General features: G+C 38.3%; 1 long non-coding RNA gene across 1 annotated transcript; it reads right to left on the bottom strand.

Moving 5' to 3' along the window:
* Nucleotides 1-314: 314 nt before the first annotated feature.
* Nucleotides 315-1404, bottom strand: LOC144032253 (uncharacterized). The gene is made up of 3 exons (XR_013287736.1): nt 1261-1404; nt 723-822; nt 315-432 (listed from the first exon to the last, which is right to left on the bottom strand). It is a non-coding gene; the product is annotated as an uncharacterized LOC144032253 (long non-coding RNA).
* Between the last annotated feature and the right edge of the window lie 10496 nt (nt 1405-11900).

The raw sequence follows: 11900 nt of genomic DNA on the forward strand, positions 1-11900 counted from the left end.
GCATTTGCCTGCATTGAGTGAGGTTATACTAAAGTACAATTGCACAGCTCAAGGTGGCATCTGTTACACTTGGAACAAGAGCTTGAAATACCTTACAGAAACATCATTTACAATATAAGTCATTGCAACTATACTTCTGTAAGGCTGTAATGACAACCCTCTTTAATCTTGAGCAGTCTGAATTGTAGCAGCCAATATTCATAACTCTTCACAACATACCATGTCATTGTACAAAGTACACAACTACACAACTACACACCTTATATACAGTGCTTAGTAGGGAGCAGTGCAAAGTAAAAGTAGTCTATGGTTTACCTGTTGGGGTATGCTGAATGGCTTCTTTTGAGATCTGTGAAGAGATTGATGATGATGATGATGATGATGATGATGATTTTGCGGAAGCTGGATTGATTTGGTCAGAGAGTGTAGAAGCTACAAAAGAAAACGGGAGAATAATTGGTCAGACAAGTCTATGCAATGCAACAATTATGCATTGAAAGTAGCTCACTGCGAATAACTGCTGACAGTTTGGAGACTCTGATCTATCATTATCTACTTGCTCTCCATCTGGAAACAAGGCCCAGTTTGCTTTTGTATTCATCTACTTTACAACTCTTGCACCTAATCAATAACAAACTAGCTATACGTTGTAGTAAAATATTTAACTGAACCACAACAATGAATTTGTGCTTGTTCTTCAATGTATTTTATGTTATTCTTACCATTTGTGATATTTTTCATCCAACTGATAAGTCATTGGCTGCTTTTCACAGCATCCAGCAGCTCCTTTGTGTTTGTTTCGCCTTTCCTTCTGTCGTATCTCTACAGAAGGAGATGTTGATATACTATAATCTAATGCATGTCATAAACATAGTGACATTAATACAATTCTAGAAATACCCGATAATTACAAGTTTGCTCATGGGACAGATTCATAATTTCTTATTACTTATTATGCACACCACCAAATGTATATATTTATAAAACACACGCACGCACGCCTTCATAAAAACTACCACTGCTGCTTACAACTAGCAAATTTGTACCACAAAAAAACACATAAGGACACAATGTATCAAACTGCACACTATCAATAAAATGGCAATGTTAGAAGCTGCTAAACCCCATTTTCTCCAAGCTGAATAAAAGCACAAAAGGCTAATTAATTACAACTCATGTCAGTACATTTTAACTTAAGTTAGCTGCTAGCAACTTAGCACGCCATGAAGTGTAAGATAGCCGGGCTCTGATAATACCTACAAGTTCGCTCAAATTACGAGGCGCGTTTTTCGTGAGTGTTCTGTATTAAACACTACTATATCTTATTGCCTTTGGCATTAAATAAAAAAAAAAAAACGAAAACGGAGTGACCAACTTGCCGACAGCAGCAGCTGCAACTGCAGTGTTCGAATCGGTCGCTGGTCAGACTCAATCAGTGCCTTCAGCTGTCTCGTTGTGTGTGACGTCATCGTGCGGATAGATCTTTTTTTTTTTTTTTTTTAAGTATTTATTTATTTTTATAAACAATCAAGCGTTGAAATTTACTTTTGAAAGACAAAAAAAATAATTACATATATACAGAAATCCATAAGTAAATAAATAAGTAAATCAATAAATAATTAATACTTTGGGCACTTCTAGCGAAAACAGCCTGTGCCTTCCCCCCACCACCCCCCATGTTTAGAACGTTCGAAATATCTCCCCACAGCGACATCTGGTGGCCAATTGTAAAATACTACAAACTTAAAGCTTTCACTTCTTAACTGGTTTAGGCACTATGAAATGTTTCCACAAGCTGCTTCGCTATGTCTAAAAAAAAAACCCAAAAAAACAAAAAACATAATAATAATAATAATAATAATAATAATAATAATAACAACAATGATGACGAATTCTGTGGAAGCTGTACCTGAGATACATTGAATGGATGTAGTAGCTAGTTCACTGAGATCACTAACGTGCCTAGTGGCTTAGTGCCAACTGTTGGTTTGGCATGCTCTTCACCACCAGGTTATATGAACTCGGGTCAATGATGAAAGTGGCATGTTCATGATCTCTGTGTATGAACTACAGTGCAAGAAAATACAATGAAGCTTTAATTGGAAGTGAAAATCGAGGCTGAGAGTCAGCGTATAAGAGGATCCTGTTAGCGGCTACGGGAAGTTCTTTGTATCTTTTTTGTTGTTGTTGTTTTTTCCATCTGCGTCAGCACTTTTCCCCGGCTTGCCTTTATTTAGGCAGTTAGCAGCATCATTAGCGAGCGTCTTGGACAGCGCGTGACCTTTCCACCCCCTTTGCGCTTGTGCTCGTTCCAAGCTGGCTATCAAGTTTGGTCACGTCCCCGGCGGTATTGCTTTAAGTTCATTAGCGGAAGGTGATGCGACAGCACATTAAATGCCAGGAAGGCACGACGGAAATGCACTCAGCCCAAGTCATCCATTTCGTCGGATCAGCACATTGTTTGTATTATAATTACAGTCCATTATAGTGCTATTTATCTTTTTTCGCTTATATGTAGCTCGAAAAGCGCCGTCTGTGGGATTAATAAGACAACAATTTCTCCAGATTTTTAAACACATACTACTTAAACATCTCAGCAATCATTCGTATTGAGGCCTTGCCTTTAATTATCATTTTTTCCTTATTGTTACCATGGAAACATAGCTCTTCTGTTTGCACATTTACATATTAAGCATGTAGCTATGATTGCTTTGGGGATAATGTGTCCACTGTTATCATTAAACAAGATACATAATAATCAGCAAACAAATCTTAACTTGGGAATAAATATTGGTTAGCCACACATTTCTTTATTGATCCCAAAAAAGGGCAATTCCCCCAATCACAAGAAACATAACAATCACCAACAGAGGGAGACATTAAAAAGTAAGTGGAAGGGGGAGGGGAAAAAAGAAGGCTCAAGCTCTGCCCCTTTAAAGGGGACACAGTATGAATCTGGAAACCCTTATAGCAGAGCTCAGGAGTCATACTAAATAATGTCAGATGGTCGCCTGTGAATCTCATCAAGACCCTCGTCACACAAACCTGCATAGCGTCTGTGGGTCAAATTTGGTCGCTATTTTACGAATCCTGAAGAACAACCTTTCAAGTGCCCCTAGAATTGACCAAATCCCCCATAGGATGACCACTTTAAAACAAAATGGCAGACGTCCTGTGTGACGTCCTTTATGGCATGGCTTCTTCAGACCTTTTTTGGGATCTACTCATGATATTAATTCTGGGGTAGGCCTCCTAAACATACCTACAAGTAAATGTAGGTAAATTTTGAAACGGATAATTATGGCTGCAAAATGTAGTGAGTTCAGAGCATTGGTAACCTTCAATAATTGATTTAGTTGACATAAGAATAGAAAGAAAGCCATTTGAAGATGAAGAACATGACCTCAAAATGGCTGCTTCAAACCAAAATGCCGACTTTTATGACAAATCTCTGAGTTATTGTTAAAGGTTTTGGTACACAGATCCTAACAAAATCCTAGAGTAGCCCTTAAAAAGCTCTAAACTTATTACATACATTCAAAAGCACTTGTTCCATTACTTTTTTTTTCTTTTTTTCTTTCTTGGCACTGTGGTGACGTTATAAAAACTGACAGGAACAAGGTTCCCCATCCCTGATCTAAAGGTTAATGCTGCTTTTCCCATTACTCAACTCATCGATGCCTACAGAAAGAGCCAAATCGATGGATACATTGTCAGCATTTAACACTCGGCACGATCCAAACATGATCCATTGATCTGTGAGTGTGTCGCGTTTTGTGTGGAACTGTGCCCACTGGCTTGTTGGTCGGTTCAAGCAAATGCCGATAAGCCAATCGTTTCTGAGATTTTCATTTGTTTGTATCCTGAATGGCTCTTCTTGGCAGGGTCATGGCAAATCTTTACCTAAAGCAACAATTTGGATTGAAGTTCAGTTCTGACAATTTCCAATGAAGGAGCTCTTCTACTAGAATGGCTGAATAATTGCCATGACAATCAGGGGTGTCGGGAGAGAGTTGTTATGAGGCAAGTGGTTCTGCTATGCTTCAATTACATACAGTGATTATTGCTTATTTAGAACGGGGGGCGGGGGAACTGGCATTCAAAAATATAATTAAAACCTTTTCACTCATGGAGGCTGCACTTCAAACACTAAACTGTGTGTATAAGGTGCATGGAGACAAGCAAAAAAAAAAAAAAAAGTGCCGCTTATCAGAGGCTAAGGCTGCTAGCTAACGCTAATCTGCGCATCCAGCAAAACTCAATGTATGCTGTAGCTCTGTTTACTTTTCTAGCAGATTATGAACAGTTCTTCAAAAAATAAATCAATTGTTAATTTCCACTACCAAATTAAGTAAATAATCATTAAACAAATACAATCACCCCTTAAACAAACCATATTAGTTTGTCTTGCAAAAATACCACTAGCACTAGCTAAGCACTAGCTTAATGCTAACATAAAAAATTCCAATGACGGCTGATAAGGCTAGCAACGTTATTTTAACCTATGTTGGCTGTCTCATTTTCAATGCAAGAATATTACATCTAACAGCATATACGAATCGAGAAAGAATGGATATTACAAAGATGATTCAAGAAGAGAATGTTCTATATAAAGTTTTGGGCCGACAGATAAGAATGGTGCAAAATGATGCCAACTGAGTGCCACCACCAGGAGATATGAAGTCCAGTGGACACTGAAGCCAGTCCAGGCATAACTACAGGTGCTTCAATTAGAAACTAAATAATGAAACAGAACGGCGTGAGCCTGGAGCGTAAAAAAATAGAAGCGGCGAGCAGACGGCGGGCAGAGGAAATGGTTCTTAATCTTCGCTTTGTGCCTCGAAGCATGGTAGCTTTTTAATGAACGAATGTAAAGCAATCACCAGCGGTGGCGCATTCATTGTGTGGCGCGACGGGTGACCTTTTGCATTTGAACAAAATTAAAAATTACATTGCTTGCACCGATTTTCTTTCTACCAGCGAGGTTCATCTGACAACCCTCGCAATGCCCAACGCCACTCGCGTTCTCTTTCCCTGCTGGTGCCTTGATGTGATTTAGTTTTTTTCCCCCCACAGTGCCATTTCCAATTTTAATAGAAGTGCCTCTCTGTTCACCTGTGTCGAGAATTAAAATGGACTTGTTGATGGTTTGGAGGTGCCCGTGTCTTCATGGTTGAGTAGCCTCTCATTTCGAAGGCTCTCCAGCTTGAAGATGAAGAGTGCAGTGGCGACGTGAACTCCTCCAAATGACTTGTAAGAGTTGTGCTTTTACTGTTGTTTAAGGTGAGTGAGAATTACAAGTCACCTCAATTTATAAGGGGAGCATTTTGCAAAGCTGACTTTTTAATCCTTGTATAAAAACACGGTGAGCCCCTTATTAGGCATTTTTGATTTGCATTATTATTCACTGGAAATATTTATTGTTTATGTGCCCCAACCAAAAAAATGTCTAATATGAACCTTTTTGGTGGCTGTCAATTAGATTTTAATGCTTATCTCCCTGGAGTTGGGTCTCTGGATTTTCTGCCTACTCATTCCCTCTTCAGTGTATTACCTTCTGAGTAGAGGGTGTGCTGGAGCCTATCCCAGGTGACGAAAGGCAAGAGGTGGGGTACACCTGGACTGGTTGTCAGCCAATTGCAGGGCATGTACAGTATAGAAAAAATAATTATTCACACCTCAAGTCTTCAGTGAACTTAATGTGGATTTGAACCCACAACCTCTGAACTGAACTCTGAGGCAGAGGCGAGAACCAGTCAAGAATTGAACATACAAATGAAGTCATGTAATATTTGGCCTATTGAAGTCCAGAGGAATGATAACATTTTCCATGTCATGCCAGGATACCCTCTGCTGACTATGGAAAATTACTTTTTAATTTATGAAGTGGACACTCCCTCTGCTGGCTGTATTAGTGATAGAGGATAAAAAAAAAAAAGAAGAAGAAGAAGAAGATGTTGTTCCTGAGAATATTTGAGGTGCTTTCACAACCTGTGCATCGTGTAAACAAGTTGAAATTCGAAGAGTATGAAATCAAAATGATTGGATTTTTTATACTGATGACAAGAACTGATTTTAGTTAAAATCATCAGCTTAATGCTAAAAAAAATTAAAAAAAATAAAATAAAATACAGGTCTGGCCATGAAGAAGCTGAAAGAGTAGTAAAATCGAACAAGGCCTAAGGGTTATTATATTTAACATGTTGATGTTAAATAAATGGCAAAATAAATCGTATGTAGGCACTAAATTGGAAGTGCAATGTAAATCCAGCCGTAGAGAGCTGATATCATGTTCACTTTTATGAGTCATTAAACGAAAGGTTGCATTGCAGATTTTCAAACAACATTATTGGCACTTTTTAAAAAAAATAAAATAAATTGAAATCAAGGTCTTGTGTTAACATTCTGACACATGCGAGGCTCTAATGAGGTGTGCAACAGTCTGTCCACTGACTAATCGCAAATATGGAAAAATAAGCATCTTATCACTGCATAAGCTTTTCTGCACCACAACTTAACACTCACATACAGTTCGGCTAAAACTGGATCTCTTTGGATATTTGACAGCAATAAAAATAGATTTTTTTTTCTCTTCATTTTTTCACAATCAAACTTGGTGACTTTTCTTGAAGTGACTCAAAATATGCGCAAATATTTTTTAAAATGTTCTTCTGTACAAGTACAAAAGAGTACAAAGAGGCAACTATATCATGGAAAATGTTGGTAATGGGAATCTTGAATATGTGAAACTGAAAATGCAGAAATGTGCTTTAAAAAGTTCTGTGGTCACAATTTGAAGTCAAAGGTTATTCTGAAGATATTTTTGAAAATGAAAAGTGTGATATAAGAGTTGGTGGCTTCACCTCAAATCAAAACCTGTGCACGAATGTCACAGTCCGTCTCCCGTTTGCTAATGACTGGATTCTTTTTTGGGGCGGGGGTCTGCTTGCGTGCGTGCGTGCATCATTATGGTCCTAAATTAGCATCTGCCAGTCTTGAGGGCCTCGCGCTGATGGCTCGTCATTCACGGTCCGTTAAACCCGACTGGTCGGTCAGGCAGTGTGCGGCTTCCAGTTGCATTCACCCTTGCTTGGAGACACATTTAACCACAGGCTAAATAGTTGCCACCCTCTGCTGTTAATGGCCACTGACATGACTCCATTATATTTAGCACATTGCAACATTCGGGATTTGTTTGCGAGGAGTGCTAGGAAAATCTATCTATCTATCTATCTATCTATCTATCTATCTATCTATCTATCTATCTATCTATCTATCTATCTATCTATCTATCTATCTATCTATCTATCTATCTATCTATCTATCTATCTATCTAGAGCTAGCTAGCTAGCTAGCTAGGTAGCTAGCTATATCTCGGCTATATCTCTGGCTATCTAGCTATCAAGCTATATCTCTGGCCATCTAGCTTTATCTCTAACTATCTAGCTATATCTAGCTCTATCTATATCAGCATTTTATCCTGTCAAATATCAGAATCAGCATTGGTTTAAAAAAATAAAAATAAAATCCATATCGGTCAGGCCCTCATTGTAACTCCCTATTTTTATTTTATTGTTTTTAATCGTCATCACTCTTCACCATTTATTAAACTCACTGCAGAGGATGTTCAGTCAGCAACTTTCTCATGAAGATTTAAAACAAAACAAAAGAAGTACAGATTTTGCTGTGTCGGCACCTTTGGCATGACAGTCCTTGGGAGCCGAAGTGCGAGTCTGCCGTAAAATATTATTTTGTTTAGCTAAAGTTGTTCTGCAAGCACGCCGCATTTCTCAGGTGAGCAAAGCTTGATCAATTTACCACGAGCAATATTAGCCTGTCATCACCTTGCAACGAATTTTGTCAAAAGATTAAAAAATCCATGAACCAAGACTCCTTCCAGACTCATTTCTCATGTGTTTCATTTCTTCTTCTGCGCTTTTATTTTCTGTTTGATGCTCCATCTCTGCGGAGTAGATTGCGATTCAATGCAGGCGGCTAGACGAGCGTATTAACGCCGGCAAAATAACAAAGCGGTGTGAAGGCAGGTGCTGTGCGCGAAAAGTGGTGAGTGAGGAGGTATACGTGGAGCAAAGGTAAATAAGAAAATATCAAAATGGCGTATCGGAAGCGGCAGGAGCTTCGTGTTGACGCGGCAGGAGGCGTGCGAAGGGGAAATCGCGTTAGGGAGCATCACGCTGTCACAAATCACATCGCCAACGAGTGATGCGCCAACCTTCTGCTACCCCCATCTATACTGTACACCACCCTTTCCTTTTCCGAGACATTTCTGGCCATAGTGATGAGGGACGGACGAGGTCGTATCTACCACTGAAAGTGGCGGAAGTGGGATTATAGCGGACCGTCAGAGGGATTGAGGCCTCCCCGTAGTGGAGGAGCAGCTGGTCAGCAGGCTGCTACGGTTTGACTCAATCTGCCGGTCACCCGCTGCACCTGAACGGGGACACAATTTCCAACTCACTTCCTTTCCTCAGATGATGTCATTAAATATGGATTTTGTTGCTTGATCAGAACCCAGTTTTGTTTTTTTCTAACCAAAACATGTTAGTCAGGTCACTCGTATCTCAAGGCAGCCGTGAATTTTTGTCACCATCACCATTACCGTATTGCGCTGAACTAAATTGAACTGAACAGCTTGATGAAATCGTGCCAATGGGAAAACCCGTCTTCTGTACCATTCGGGAGAAATAAGATCCCTCAAAATCCAGTTCTGTGCCGCGTCTTATTTTCTCATATATAATAGAAGCAAGTCGACTTTTGATTTCTTTGCCTCATCTTCATCTCATTGTGTCCTGCTGTGCCACCACGTCTCCTCGCGCTGTTTCATCTTCTACTTCTGCTTCGTCTGTTGTCATTGATGATACACCCGCGCGTGCATCAACTTCCTGTAACGGGCCCCAAAAGTCTGCACTTGCCAAAAAGAAACAAACTTTCGATGTCATCTGCATTCGAGCACTTCTCTCATGCAGAAAAATCACAGCAGAACCTCCAAAGTGGAACGCCATTATTTCCATGACCTTGGTTGACTTCCAAGTTGTTCTCATTACAACAGCAACTTTTCCCATAGGATAATGTGAAGGGAATTCATTTGTTCCAGGCTCTGTCAGCATCATAAAACTTTAAAAAATTGTACAGGTGATGCTTTATATCCTATTTATTCACTAAAAGTTAAATCCAGCTTAATGAAACAACCCAAAAGTAATACTCATCCTGGATAAGGAAGTTTTATGTTTCTATTTACGTAATAAGTTAAATAACTTAATTATTAACAATACAATCACAAACATTATAAACTTATCTCTTATAGTAAAATAGCTGTACATAGCATAGTAAAGTGAACCTACAGCCGTCACTTTCTTTTGGCGTAAAAAGCAGGATTACACAGGATGAAATATAATTTGTGTGGGAATACTTGTTATACCTGTTTTCGTTATTCTTCTTCCAAACTTACACCAGCTCAAACTAAACAGTCTTGCTACAAAAAAGAACAAAAACAAAAAGCCACAAAATAGTGGGACCTGCAACCAGCACTGGTTGGGGTACTGTACTACAGTCTGTGCTTGACTTTCATCTGAATTAAACTTTAGAAAATCAATGTATTTCTTTGTATTCTTTTATTATGTTTTGCTAAGTGCTTATGTTTGACAATTTAGTACTGTTTTACTTCCAAAAAAGGGGGATGGTTTTTTTTTGTGGTGAGTGGAACAGATTAATAACATTTGAATTCATTACAATTAGTAAGATGCATTTTAGGAATGAGTCGATTTGTGCGAATGAAATACATAAGTCAAGGTATCACTGAAAATTGAGATAAGATCATCAAAATTTGTTACATATGTTTTGTGTTATTTTATTTGGTGTTGGGTTGCCTGAGATTTTGCTAATGTAAAATATGTGCCTTGGCTCAATAAAGGTTGAAAAGAACCATACGGTGTGACAACGTTTTGTTTCGAAGCAATGTGAGTAAGTGTTAGGGCAACCAGACGAGACTAAGCCCGGGTTAAAAGTTTAAATGTATTTTCAAATCCCTCATTAAATGTGCTTCTTTGAGAAGACTATTTGGGAGCTTTCCAAGAAACGCTTTTCCCCAAACCTTCAATCAGCCCCTTTCTGTCACAGCTTCCTGTTTTATGCCTCGTCCATACCGGAGTCAGCGAGAGAAAACAAAATATATTTCGTTCTTGTTTTTTTTTCTCCCTCAACTCTAGACGATGTTGCATTTTGCTTTTCTATTTTTTTTCATGCTGCTGAATGTCTCTGACAGCTGTTGTGGGGTTCCTGTCAAAGAAAAAAAAAAGTACATTTCTTTTTTTTTCTTTTTCTTTTCCCCAACAGTCACAAGAACAAGACGGGAATAAACAGAAGCTAGAGTGGAGATGCGATCCGCTCCAGAGAGTCAGGCAGGCGTTTGGAAAGGTTAAACATTCTGACTGGATTTTTTTTTTACCCCCACTCCGCCTTTTCTTCCTAACAATAACAGTCGTCAAAATGATGTTCACCTTAAAAGCTATAACGTCTGATTGCGGGAAAGCCAATTAAGTTTGATTGACCGTGACCGTGATTGGCAGGAGTGTGCCTCTGTTTTTCTCACGCTGGAGTTGCAGCAAAAAGCACGCATGCACCCACAAGACGGGTAATTTGAGGGCGGTATTCATCTGCTTTAATAGGCCTTTTATTAAAACACCCACTTCACCTTGGTTACTGTTGCTATACTAGAAATATTCTACAGTTTTGAAAAAAAAAAAAAAAAAAAGGTAGAAAGACTGTCCATGTAAAGGTTGCATGCACCATATCAATAGATATAGATATCACCATATCAATACAAACATAGCAACCATAGCTAGTCTTGTTAGCTTAGCTGTTTAGCCTTTTGGTGAATAACTTGTCAATATATCATTATGTTCGGTGGCGCCTTGACATAAAAGTTGAATTCATTCCATAACCTCACTTCGAGCGTTACAAAAATTATATCTCAAATTATCTTTTCGTATTGAAACGAATGGGAAATCCATCAAGTCATTTCAGGCGCCAATAAAATTGGCTCCAGACCACCGCCGCAATAAGTGAAATCCACGACAAAGAAATACCCTAGAGACACATTTTTATAGCATTTGTGGATGTGATTTTTTTTAAAGGTGTTTTAAAAGTGCTTTAAAAATAATTCAGTTAAATAGATAACACAAAAATATTGTGCATTTAAGCAAATATAAGCAAATGTAAGCAAATCTCATTTTATTCCAAACTAACAAACTTTATTGATCAATCCTGCCCATAGATGTATTGTACATTAAAAAAAAAAAAAAAAAAAAAAACTACAGCAGTCACTTTCTGTAGGCTTAAAAAGCAGGATAACAGAGGATGCCGTTCAATAATTATCAACAAAAACTAGGCTATGCTAAAATACAATATTTCCTGCTTTTGTTCTTCTTTCAAATCTGCACTCTCAAATTAAATAAATGTGCCGCCATCTAGTGACGAAAAGTCAAATTACATCCAATATAAATATGTTAGACCAAAACGAAGTTAATGCGCACGAAAAAAAACAATCTATTATGGTTTACTGAATGTTTATTTAATAAGAAAAATAAAACTTGAAGCAAACACTAGGTTTTATTTGTTTATTTTTTAATAGAATTGTGCGGTACGTACTGCTGTCCACTGCAAACTGTCAGATGTGAAAGGGCAAAAATATACCCAATTTAAGAATTATGCAACCATTTCAAGTGTCAGATAGTTTTGATTAGCCAGGCTGCAATTCTAGGTGTTTTCAACAAAAATATTGAACTGAATTTTCGTGACGTACCGAAACCTGTTTTATATTTTGTTGTTCTGTTGTAGCTTCTCTCTTTCTCACTCTCTTGTGTTATTATTGTTGACTATCC

Source organism: Festucalex cinctus, chromosome 12, assembly GCF_051991245.1.
Source record: "Festucalex cinctus isolate MCC-2025b chromosome 12, RoL_Fcin_1.0, whole genome shotgun sequence".
NCBI lineage: Eukaryota > Metazoa > Chordata > Actinopteri > Syngnathiformes > Syngnathidae > Festucalex > Festucalex cinctus.